The sequence below is a fragment of the Hoplias malabaricus genome, chromosome 1 (assembly GCF_029633855.1).
Source record: "Hoplias malabaricus isolate fHopMal1 chromosome 1, fHopMal1.hap1, whole genome shotgun sequence".
Classification (NCBI taxonomy): Eukaryota; Metazoa; Chordata; class Actinopteri; order Characiformes; family Erythrinidae; genus Hoplias; species Hoplias malabaricus.
This window is the reverse complement of record NC_089800.1, coordinates 39,846,707-39,860,412: the sequence shown is the minus strand read 5'-3', so window position 1 is coordinate 39,860,412 and position 13,706 is coordinate 39,846,707. Positions and strand designations below refer to the sequence as shown.

Sequence of the window (13,706 nt, the reverse complement as noted above, 5' to 3'; positions counted from 1 at the left end):
CTGCTTTAGTTATAAGCTGAAGAGCAACAAACTGACTGTGTTCATCAATTGTAGAACTACTAAGTACACCTGTGTGGTCACTGAAACCGACATAAGAACAAGGAGGTCATTGAAATGTTATGGCTGATTGGTTTATGATTAAACAAACAAATGTCAAAATGTAAGATGTAAAATATCCTATGCCAATCCATTAGCGCTTCACATAGGGCACACCACACTCTCTTCTTAACTGCAGCCACCAAAATTCTGTTGTTTGAATCCTACACCTCAACACTAAGGTTGCTGTGGCAATTTATGATTCGATCAACAACCAGTTATCATTATCAACTACGGTTACTCACTGAACCCAGCCCATGAGTAACCAAACCAGCCACAGTATCACTAGCTTAGGTAGTCACCTTCCCTCGTGTTTTGCTGAATTAAGCCCACTACACCTCCAGACACACACCCCAATCCAAGCCAGCTTTACACTCCTGTTTTACCCTTTACCATCAACAACCATAAATCCACACTGGCCTTCCTGGTGACTAAGGCTGTACCTAGCCCCACTGGCACAGTTAATGCATGCTCAGGGCCACCAGATCCCTGTGAACTTTACATGGTGCATCTCCAATAATCACAATAGAATCTCTGCAGTGCATTTCCCCAAGTAACCTGTGTTCTTCTTATCCACAACCACTGACTAGACCTTTCATCTGTTTCTGAAAACAATTTACAATAAGATTAATTCTTCCAGGATCTAATAAAAAAACGTAATCCTTTTACAGTTTCAGTGAAGTAGTCAATTTTAATGGTTTATGTTTTTAGGTAAAAGCATATTTTATATTTTCACTGCTATTCCAAAACTTCCTTCCCCTTCTAACCTTTTAAAGTGTGTAAATGTAAATATTCAGCTACGTACCAGTCTAGGAGTATTCATTGACCTCCACCAGCTGTCTTCAGACCGAGCAGAGTGAATTCCTGTAGAATCACAAGACTACGTATTACTACCATCACTTTTATGAAACAAAATTAATAATTATTGTAAAATTAATTGTAAAAATTAACAGAGGCAACAATTTGCACCCCTATTTTGAGTTTAAACCATTTTAACCATTCAAGTTAAATCTGTAATCTCATTACTGTGTAAGTCAGTGTGGGGTAAGTTTATTTTACCCTATTAATATCTGCAAATTATATTTAAAAGTTAGGTAATATAAATTGTGATCTGAAGTCGGCCCACTGTTTGCAGCTATAGCAGCTTCAAATGGGAAGACTTCTGCAAGATTTAGGAGTGTTTCTGAGAATTTTTACCAATTCTTCCAGAAGCACATTTGTGAGGTTGGACACTGAAGTTACTTGAGAAGGCCTGTCTCACAATCTCTACTCAAATTCATTCCAAAGCTGTTCTGTCGGGTTGAGGGCAGGACCCTGTAAATGCCAGTTAAGTTCTTCCACACCAAACTCGCTCATCCATGTCTTTATGCACCTTGATTTGTGCACTGGTGCACAGTCATGTTGGAATCGGAAGGGGCTGTCATCAAATTTTTCCTACAATGTTAGGAGCATTAAAAACATTTCAAAATCTCTTGATCTGCTGACGTTTTAAGGGTTCCTTGCACTGGAACTAAGGGGCTTTAAACAAAATATTTTAACTCTTAAAAAAAAATAATCATACCATAATCCCCCCTCTGTCAAACTTTACACTTGGCAAAATACCGTCAGACAAACCCAGATTGTCAACCGCCAAACCCTGATTATCAATTGGATATGTCCCATTTAACTACCAACCAATGTGGAAAAGTGGTATAATAGCCACTAGTTTATGCAGTTTCTATATGCTGGTTGCTGTATATTGTTATTAGACTTTTTTACTGCTCCACAAGCACTACGTTATACACTCACCTCCACAAAAACGATGATGTTTGCGCGTGCTTGCTCCACACGTTTCACCCTACTTTGTCGTTCCAGCTGTGGGAACAGAGCACAGATGAGCATGCAACACAAGTAGGGAGATGAGAGGAGGAAGATCAAAGAAAACATCTGCCCTTAAAGTGTCACTCACAGGCCTGGGAGACGTCTCATCTAGCTTGAAGTCAGACAGCAGCTTGACACTGATGATCGCTATGCTGGTGTCCTCTCTTGGGCCCTTATACCTGCCACACAGCACATTTTTACAGCACTGTAAACCTGCCTTGTTTCTGTCTGATTTGTAGGATTCCAATCTACACTTCTACTATCTTCTTATAAAACAAAACTCAATATAGCCAAATATTTATTAATATTTAAATTTATTTATTTTTTGGAGATGCTCAGTGACTGTCATACATTTAGTTAACAATGTCTGTCCAGACATTTCACTGTAGCACATCTTTACAAAAATAAATCCATTTTATGTTACAGACATGTTTATTCTGCTGAAAACAAATATCTTCAGCATTAAATGCTGTTATAGAAGTGAGATGAACAAATATCTAATGCTTAACTAGTTGATACAATGTGCATTTGTTACAGTTTCTATTTAACATGTTGGAAAACAAACACTTATTTTTACCTTAAAATTCAACAACAAAAAAGACATTAATGGGTGTCCAAACTTGGCAGATGACCATATGGATTATTTTTTTAATTAGTTAAAAATTAATGTTATTATTACAACAAATTACCCTCCACTAGCTTGACTGGAAATTCTAGCTGAAGCCAAAATTCCCACTCATCCCCCCGCATAGAGAGTTTAAAGAGGCTGCAGACATGATTATAGGCATATGCTTTTATTTTAGTGCATTATTTCTCTAAAGTCAGTTGCGTATAAGATTTTACTTTCAGTAAGCCTATTTTTCAACTGTATTTCCACTCCTGCCACATTTATATATATATATATATATATATATATATATATATATATATATATATATATATATATATAGAGAGAGAGAGAGAGAGAGAGAGAGAGAGAGAGAGAGAGAGATAGTCTCCCAGGAAAATGTGCAAATTTTTTTTGTCCTCTATCACAAGGAATTATATATTACGAAATTAGGGCTGAATGATACAGACAAAATTTGTATCACAATATATTTCTTTTATAATTTACAATATAATTCCGTATAAACCAGTATAAAATCCATTGAAAAACTTCCAAGAACAAACTAGAAACATGACATCACCATCAAACATAACCCTATTGGCTTCATCAATATTAATATTTTTAAACTAAATTTTAATCGACTGGGCTGAACTGACGACAGCACTCTGTAATGACCATCAGTGCTGATAAGGATCTCTTTGTACATTTGTACTGCAAGGACAATAATTAGCCACTTGATGCCCTCATTAACACGACTAGGTCCCCATCAAGATACATTATGTCCCTTGTCTATCACAAGATATGGAGGAATAAAAAAAAGTACCAGTACTCTCTGCCTGTGTTTATATTACAGAGAATTTAATGTGAAAGGGAGCACTCTGTACCAAATGCACTCTTAAAATTAAATTAAGTAGCTGTTGCATTAGAAAGGAATCTGAGTGCCATTGAAAAATAAGTACTGCAAGCTGAAGGTGACTGCTAAATCCTCCTGACATTTTCCAAGCTTTTGTCAAAAATGTGCCCAACGTATTCTCTTGGTAGGTGACAGGAATATGCCAGTTTCACCATCATCTCCTAAGGATAATGCAAATAAAGAGTCCCACCTTCTTTAGTTATTGTTGCCATGACTGTGAAACTTTCAAGACTGAAAACATGAAACGATTTTCATTCCAAAATATACTGGATTTACAAGCTGTCTACAGAAAACATATGTTTGAGGACCAAGAAAACATGAATGTAGGCCTATTTTGAGGCAACAGTGGCCTAAAGTGGGACCAACATGTCGGCAGTTCAAAATGTCACCTGTACTAGCAGGGAAAAAATTGGGGTTGGGAGAAGTTGGGAGTCATTACCCATGGCCAAAGTACCAACTACTCCTTGTATGCCAGTGGATGACTCCCACTTCACAGACCCCCATTTCTGTGTTCACTGCCCCTAATCACTAGCTTTTGCTAGGTCACCATCATTAAGGGGATAAATGCAGAATGCAAAGTTTGCTTGTACTGCTGTGAACTGAAGATACAATTAAATTTCACGTCTGATGTCAGTGTGAATAAATACAGCTAGTGTTTTCATGTGCTTGTTGTCATGTACTGTCATGTAACATCCTACAATGTTATTTGTTCTGCCATATTTAATTCTTCTCTCTGAGCGCTTCTGAGAAGCAACATATTTACATGGCTGTCTGTGTAGGTGGAGTATGTAATAGGTCTTCAAAAGCTCTCTTGGATACTGCACTTGAATGATACTTTAGAACCTCTTCCCTCTGGGGAAACATTAGAAGATGCTGTGGGCAGCATGTGAGAAAAATGTCAAAAATGGTCTTGTATACTAGGTTTTCGGGAGACACAGAGGTCAAGTTGGAGAGCAGGCCATAGTCAATAATCCACTCAGTGGCTTGGCTCCAATTCTGAATAGACAGTGAGTTTGAGTTGTTGCCTTAGAGAGAGTAGAAAAAGCACATGCAATTCTCCTTAAAATCAGAGGTCTAATATCACCTAATCTATTTAGTAAAAAAATTGTAATCTATGTGTCCATGACAGCTTTAAGGTAGGAAAGTCTCTCAACTGTTTTTTCCCGTAGTCCAGAAGTTATAAAAAACGGATGGTAGTCCGTTTAGTTCATTCATTCATCTTCTGGTACTGCTTTTTCCTGATCAAGGTTGCAGTGGGTCTAGAGCCTACATTATATCACTGGGTGCAAGGCACAGACCACAGAGAGGACACCTGCTGCTATTTCACTCTGACACTGCACAAAAGACAAAAGACAAAAAGCAAACAAACTCTCAAGATTTTTTAGATGATAGACAAGGTCTCTGCAGCTGAGACGGAGACTAGCTTTTAGAAACGAGTGTGTGTTCTTGTACACAGCATGTTCCTCTGTTACAGAGACCTGAGCTTCAGGTATAGAAGTGACAGATGTTCATCATGTGTCAGAGACGCTCTACACCCTGTCCAGTTAGGTTTGTGCATATGCGCAAGAAGACCAAGAAAGCCGAAAATTCATGGTATGAGTGCAGTGTGAAATCAGATCACAGAGCTAAAACCCAGCTCTCAAACAGATCTGATTTCTAGGCCTTACTTCAGTCTCTGAAACCAGATGATGAAATTTACATGACCACTGGGATCATCAGATAACTGCAGAGATCATATTAAGAACAGGTTATTAAATGCATGTAAACACGCTGAGGCTTTTGACAGTATACTAACTCAAAACTTATAGCAACAGAGAACACTGTCAGAAAAACTCACTGTTGTGGTACTTTCAAAGGCACAAATTCTATACCATTCATTACGGAACATTGTACTTAAAATGGTGTTAATTTCATAAGCCCCATTTAATCTCCAGGATTTATATCTTGTCCTTTTATTTTACATAGTTCTAGAACAAAAGATTACAAATATTCATCTCTCATTCTGGAGAAGAGAATGTAATGTTCAGTGAACACAACTGAACTTTAAACAAACTGGTGTACCTTTAAAGGTACATTTACATTGTTTATACCCAATAATGTTCCTCTACCTTACCTTTTTTCCAGAGAGTGTAGAAATGTGTTCATTGATGAGGTTTCCAATTTCTTTAAATGCACAAATTTTAAATATAGTACAAGAATATATGTAGGCTTATAGAATATGCTGGATTTATTTTTCATGGGGAAAAGTGGGCTTACCTTGATGGATTATTTTAGGTTGAGAGAGTAGGCAGAAGACCTGTGACATGTGAATCGACAGTTGGTCCAGGTGAACTGCATTATCCAGATCTCACACACTCAATCCAGGCTTCTGTGAAACGAGGCGAGAAGAGAGAGGCCTAACTATTCTTGTTCAGTAATTGCAGGTTATCCAGTTTGTTAGACTGAGATCAGAGATTAGGAAGGATAATTCCCTGGAGGTGTGAAAATAGTCCTTTGCCTTGAAAGAGCACCAGGGTCTCTGCATTCTTTTCTCTTTTTTGCATTAAACTGCCTGGGACTGTGTGGGTTTTCAGAAATATTTCCAAATTAATCTGATTATGAAAGATACTTGACATTTTTTTGTATTATTACCACCAGTAATATTATTTTGTGCCATGCTGTGACTCTGCAAATACAATAATCTGTTCTTTTAAACGTTTAAAAATCTGAATATGTCTGAAGTAAAAATCTGAGCAATAATGACACTTCAGAGTTTTGTATTTGAACAAAAATTCAAAATGATATACTACATCACCACCATCAGGCCAATTATGATAACATCTTTAAATATAATACCAAACTGAATGAAAACAAGAGATTTGATTAAGCATATTTACAACCTGAAATATGTCATGATCCTTGTTAATATTACCAAAAAACCCTTTATCCACCAGACCTTCTGATCTCCACCCGTCAAACCACCCACCACCCTCCTTCAAAGCTGAACAGTGTGTCAATCCTTTATGCATGAATACCCAACTGTTACTCAATTTTGAAAGCGTCATTTCTCTTTATTTTGGGTCTTTTTCATATTTTGTTATTTGCATCTGCGTTTTTTCTGTTGTACTTTATCCTGTGTTTGTACACCTCAAAGACCTTTTTTATTTTTTTATTGACTATTGTAATAAACTTCCATTTTTAAATAATCTGATTCACGTTACAAGGTTTGGCGGTCCAATTAAAATATCCCTATAGGTCCCTTTTGAGCTGCAGGCCTTACTTCCAGCAGCTTTGTTACAAAGATTTGCATTCAAAGGGTGAACATCAGATACACAGCTCCAACAATGATAAGAATGTGTTATAGATATGAAAACTCCATTTAAAAAAAAAAAGAAAAAAAAAAAGAAAAAACAAAAGCGGAACAGTGGTTCAAAAGCTGTATAAAATGTAATTACATACAAAATGCATGATGTGCAAATAATTTAAAACCTGTATTTAATTTAAAATAGTATAAAGACAATATTTAAAATGTTGTTTCCTGAAAAATATTAACCCTTTTGAATCTGACGTCTGCAACACATTAAAAAAAAAATCTGGGTTATGTATTTTTGCTGGACCACCTATAAGGCCGGCCTAGAAGAGGCATTTTCGCTTACTGACTGACTAACTCCTAATGTTGAAACGCGCATGCACGTTTAGGAACTGTTAGTTCAGCCGTTTTTCACAGAGACAACTTAAGGTGGTGCCATTACATTGTCTGTTGTTAGTTCAGCCAGGTTTCACATTAAAGTTCATGAAATAAATTTGGAATCGTTCTGCGCATTTCCACTAACATAAACTGGTTTATGCACCAGAAAAAATAGTTCCCAGCTGGAACCAAACAGTAGGTTCTTCAGCACGAACTGTGGATGAATAATAGGAAATAAGACAGGAACATGCTCCGTTTTTGTGTTTCTGGGTGTGTGAAAGAACTTTTTATTATTAAAAAAAATTAAATTAGTTAAATTATATAATTATTATTTTCATGTTATTGTGTTTAAAAAACTATATAGCTGCACACAGCCACATTAAACTTCACGTGTTTCAAAGACATTGATATGCAGCACCAAAGCTTCTCCAGACCTTCCAATGACAAGGGTATGTATTTTGGGCTTTCCTGTTTTTGAAATGCCAGCAAAACCTCTATGACAATGGCTATATGGCTAATGGTGGTCCGTCTAAACTAGGCTTTCCACCTCTGTGTCACCTCTTCTTTTAACACTCTGTAAGCATTTGGGAACTGAGAGGACCAGCTGCTGGATTTTTGAAAGTTAAATGTCTTTCCATTGCTGCTTTTTATAGTTTGTAATTCACTTAATGTATTGTCAACCAAATGTACTTATCTGAATGCAACCTGTGTCTGTAACATCTACTGATATTTCTTTTGACACATTTTGTGGGTTATATTTCAATTAAACAATTTTTAATTTCTTTTCTACATTTTTCTATATTCATAAAAGTGCCCATTATTAATTTTTCATACCTTAATACTTTTCAGCTAGAAAATTAATCCAAAAACCCTGAGTCAAGACAAATTTAAAGGGCTGTTAAAAGAGCTGATGTAACTTCAAAAGTTGAAATGCTGAAACGTAATCGAATATGGTACAATGATGTTCCTTAACTGAATGTACTAAAGACATAGCCTTAAGGAGGACACCTCATTAATGAGAGAGGTACCACCTCAGTAAGAGAGTACTACCTCAGAACATTACTTTTTTTAACCAAAAATCTTCGAAGTTTATACATAATATTTCAATAATTGCTAAAAGAAAACACAGGCACTAACCTAGTGAATTAATTAATTCTATGCATTTCATGGGCTGTGATGGCATTTAAGAGCATCTGGAATGAACAAGTGATTTAAACAGATGCCAGCAATGGACATTAAACAAGTATATATTCACAGATTTCTCTCAATGGACTTAAAAACATCTCTTTCCGTTCCTTTTCCATCTCCATTCTATGTATAAATATAGTTTATGAGTCACTGCCTCTGCAACGGTTTTCTAGACACCATTGCTTTACATATAATGGGTAAAATGCATGCTTAAGGCACCACTAGCGTGTGGCACCCACAAGGATGATGCAACTATAGCTGGTGCTGTAGTATGCTCACTCCACATTGCTATTCATTGAGGAGGTGAGCGGAGAGAATTAGGCATTCGGAGATGAGAGATAAGCCCTGAGAGGTCATTATCAATGTGGACAAGAGTGGAAAAATCTAAGAGTTTGAACTAGAAAACTTCTCAAGTTACAAATTTATTCATTTATTTTTCATGCAGTTCCACTTAGGACATTTGTGTAGGTTCATGTACAAACAATAAATTTAATTTAATTTAATTTATTTTTTTAAAGAAAAAAAGAAAAATTGTAGACACTTATAATAAGTTAATTCGAGTTATTTAAAATGCACTAATTTTAGACACACATTCAACTGTGCAAACAGCTTGTATAATATCCAAAGAAAAGCATGACATAAAGTGGGACCCACTTGACCTGTTGAAAGGTCTGTACTTTCTGTGTCCACTACAGGTAAATACTGATCATATGATAGATCCTTCCTTCATATTTTTCCTTTACAGTCTCTGCATTACACAGTACTCAATGGAAGCATGATGTTCCCAGTGTATAAAGACTAATTCTGCTGTGCTTGTGAAATGCAAACAAACAAGGTTCCTCATGCCAACATCACAATAAATGTAAAGTCACCCACAATTAATTACAAAGAGCTGCTAGATTTCCAGCATACATACTGTACCTGCATCCCACATCTACTGAAAGTCAATTCATATTCTAACTTACAGATGTGTGTAAGTACATAACATTTTTATATAGTTTATAGTATACATTTATACAACAGCAGCCTTCAACACACATTTACAAGTGCTTTGACCTGGGGCAGCCACGGCCTTATGGTTAAAGCAGAGGGCTTAAAAGGTTGTTGGTTCCATTCCCACGACCGGCAGGAAAATTGGGGGCAGTGGGCACAGCACTGTCCTCCTCTCTCAATCCACAGCTGAGGTGCCCTTCACAAGGCACCCAACCCACAACTGCTCCCCGGGCACCAGGAATGGCTGCCTGATGTTGTGTGTGTGTGTGTGTGTGTGTTCGCGGCCCCTAATTCACTAGTGTGTGTGTGTTCAGTGCTACAAATGGGTTAAATAATTTGACATTTCATTTTATTTTTCACTACCTACATCACAAAAACAAAAACATAAAAGGATATATTAGCCAAACATCAAATAAATAAAGTGAATTTAGGAAAAACTATATTGACAAAAAATAAATAAATAAATAAAACATATCCATCTGTATTAATCAACCAAAAAAAAAAAAAACCCTGTACATAGGCTTTTAACTTGATGTAGGAATATACTGCACTTTGCAAACATTTCAGGCACCAGTTAAAAATGTTTAAGATGGACTAGAAAAAACTGTTTGAATAAACAAAAATAGGAATTTGATGTGTCATATAGTTCTCTTCTTGTACAATTATTAATTATCATTCAGTACCTCATTTGTCTAATCAATATTTTCTGTAAAATCCCCTCCTGCTGATGTTGAACTAATCAGTGTGATGACTGGAAGGAGAAATCTAAAACCAAATTTGTCCCTCAGACCAGTTCATAGTTTGATTAAAAAAAAGAAAACAAATCCTTAGTTTTTCTATGTGTACATTTGAACTTATTTCAATTTTTATGTGGCAGTAAAATTAAAAATCACTTACTGATTAAGCAAAATAATAATAATAAAAATTAAAAACGAATGTGGTTTTATTTAGTGGCCTAAGACTAAGCACAGTTATGTATATATAGAATCCTACTTCCAGGTTTTCTCTATATAGCAAATGATTTGCTCTGCAATGCACTCTGCAGAATAGTCATTGCAAGCTGACATGAACTGTGCAATGTGACTACACTTCAGACATGTGAAAACACACACACACACACCTTTCAACTCGTTTGTAAAATGGCTCCTTCCAGTGGACAAGCTCAGATTGCATCACTATCGAATTATTCACTGTACCATCAAGTGCAAGTCGACAGAAATAAGCCCACAATGTTGTACCAAACTTATTCAATTATCTCTACATCCTGAGGAGGCATAATGTTCAAGTGGATGCCGCTTTTGTCAGCACCTGTGTGTATAAATACGCACCAATCACTAAAGCCACCTCCTTGTTTCTAGCTCCTCCTAGACGTGTATAGGAGCACTTTGTGGTCCCACATATATAGACAGTGGTTCATTTGTTGCTCGGCATACTGCGTTACCTGTCCTTAATCCTGTTCTTCAAAGGACAGGGCCACAAACCACTCAGAAAAAAATGTTAGGGTAGAGGTACATTATTAGTCACTAAAGGTACATCTAGTGTAAATCTACCTTTTAAAAAGGTACAACAATGGTGTTAAAATCCAGCTGTGTTCCCTAAAGTTAAATTACATTCTCTTTCCAGAATGAGACCTGAAATGAAAGATTACAAGCTGAAATTTGTAATCTTTCATTATAGAACTGTGTAAAAACAACAACAAAGAGGTGAAATGGGGCGTATAAAATCAACACAATTTTAAAATATGCAATTATAATACAATAAGGTACAAATTTGTTTTCTAATTAAAAGATACAGAATATGTACCCTTGAGGGTACCTCCACAGTGACAGATTTTGTGACAGTGCTGAGCAGGTATGATCTGAGTGGTGGGTCACTCTCAGTGTTGCAGTGACACTGACGTTTTGGGTATGGTGTGTGAATGTGTGTTCCGCTGGTACAAAAACTCCAGCAGCACTGCTGTGTCTGATCCATTCGTACCAGCACAACACACATTCACACACCACCTGCACTGCAGTGTCAATAATGTTCTAACAATGATGTCCCAATTAATATTAGCTTTGTGGTGGTCAACTGATGGGACCCGAGCACTGAAGAAACAGGATGAAAGGGGGCAAAAAAGCATACAGAGTAATAGAAGGACTACCAGTCTGTAATTGTAGAATGAAAAGTGCACCTACTAAATATGGTACATGGCACTGTTAAATATATTACACCTTACAGCTCTAAAAAGATGTTATCAGGATAGAAAAAAACCTGTGTGTGGGGGGGGGGATCCTATAGGTACATACATTGTGAAATTTTTAGACGATGCACCAAGCAGATTAAGTTTTGAAATTGTATCAGAAAAAAAAAAGAAAGACTTTCTTCTGACAGTGGAGAGCTTCATTTTTTCTACACCTTTTGAACACGGCAGTTATCTTTTACACTGGGTGTAATTTTCATGTCAAATGGACCAACAGTAATATTATAAAATATTATTTGGAATAAATGTATATTAAGTATAGAAAGATTTTAGCTTGTAATTTAGTAGTTTGAGTTTTAGCTGAATGTGAGTCACAAAATGTGTCCTTACTTTAAAGTATCAGTATATTTGTTTAGCAAAATCCAAGCACGAACTCAGTAATAAATGGAAAAAAAGCTGATGCTCTGTTGTTTATCAACAAAGATAATTTTTATTATGAGCCTTTTAACCCAGACAAAGCAGACCACATCAGTTGTTTCACATTCTATTTCAGCTCACGATTCTCACATCATTTTTATTCTCTCTCTTAATACATTTTGATAGAAAAAAAGCTATTGATTATATATAACCGATAAGAGATCACTTGCCACCTTAGCAACAGAGGGTTCTCGCAGCCCACACGTGCATGTGTAATGTTACCCTGAGTTGCATATAAAACATTAATGGCAGCGGGATTCTTTGGGAGCTGGTGATGAAATTATGGTGTAACCTTTATCAATGTACCAGCAAACCAGCTATGTGCTGCTGGATATAACAACCCAGCTACAACAGGCTACTCCTAAGAATGCTCCAATTATGTCAAAGAATATGAATATGAATAATTAGCATTTTAGCAAACAATTAATGCAATTGGTCTGGTTTGTTTACATCAGCTTTAATTAATGTTATCATGTTATTCATTACATTCTTTTATAATAATGCTTGAATTAACAACTGTCTACACTACGTAATTAAAAGGCTTGCTATTTATAGGGTTAATAGGGTATTATTCACAGGGTATGTATAGAATAAATCTGTTATATAGATGGGTTATAAATATCCAGTGTAAAACAACAATGCCTTGTCTATAGAATACACAGTGTCAAAAAAAAAAACCTTGTGATGTTGGCAAAATATATATATATACTAATATTAAGACAATATAGTAATTATTATTCATTAATACAAAAAGATATGTCTGGTGTTTTCACTGACCTACTTCACTGTATTTGGAAAGTTTTAAAAAAATCTGAATTTGCTGCCTGCAACACAGGACTAAAGAAAGGTTGGGGTGGGGCCAAATAAGAGTGAGAGTTTGAACAGAATATTCAATTTGTAGAATACTCAAGGTTTATTCCTCATGCACTGAGGGTGGCTCTCCTTGCCACCTTCACCTTGGCTGGCTCACTTGAGGATAGGACATAGAATTGCATAAAGCTGCTTTGTGGCAACTCCAGTTAAGAAAAGTGCTTTAAAAATAATACTGAATTGGAAATTACATTGTTTTGAAAGATTCCACCATAAGCAACTGAACTGGTGTAACAAGTAAGGGGTCAGGAATAGGTATTAAAAGGGACATTCTCCAAGCCTCAGCCTTTGAAAGCAAAGACTAAACTAAAATTTGTGCAAGAACTGTCAGAGAGGACCTTTCTTAACGCAAGACTGCAAAGAACTTACAACAGGGGGCATAATCGTATTTACCTCCAGTACAAGCTAATGATCATTTTGAGGCATTTATATTGGTCCATTCTTCATGAATGTTTCATGAATGTTTCAAATGATGTGAATATGAACATCCCGTTTTCAAATGATGTAGAAAACAATGAACAGCAAATTAAGGTAAGAACAAATAAATGGGTTTATAATCGTTTTAGGTTTAAGGCCACTAAAGTTCAGAGTGGATTAAGCATTTACATCTTATTGCACAGAGAATAATAATCCTTTGAAACAGATTTAAATATAAACAAATATCTCTGAATAATATGAAACTCCCCTGGTAAACACAGTGGAAAACACATTTAACTTGAGAATTCTTACAAATCATTTTCCCCCCATGTTTCACTCTGGACCACCTTAAATATCATGACAAATTTTTATGAATGGAAGAAAAAAATGTCAATAAAAATGACATTAAGACCATCTAACAGTAAAATTACTGTCC

At 36.0% G+C, this 13,706-nt stretch overlaps 1 long non-coding RNA gene across 1 annotated transcript in view; it reads right to left on the bottom strand.

Moving 5' to 3' along the window:
• LOC136690018 (uncharacterized) overlaps positions 1 to 13,706 on the bottom strand; it is a 38,442-nt gene that overhangs the window by 13,043 nt on the left and 11,693 nt on the right. The window contains exons 3-6 of the long non-coding RNA XR_010801739.1: positions 5,733 to 5,844; positions 2,045 to 2,135; positions 1,885 to 1,950; positions 902 to 960 (exon numbers count right to left, since the gene is read on the bottom strand). This is a non-coding gene — a long non-coding RNA (uncharacterized lncRNA). The remainder of the gene's footprint in view (positions 1 to 901; positions 961 to 1,884; positions 1,951 to 2,044; positions 2,136 to 5,732; positions 5,845 to 13,706) is intronic.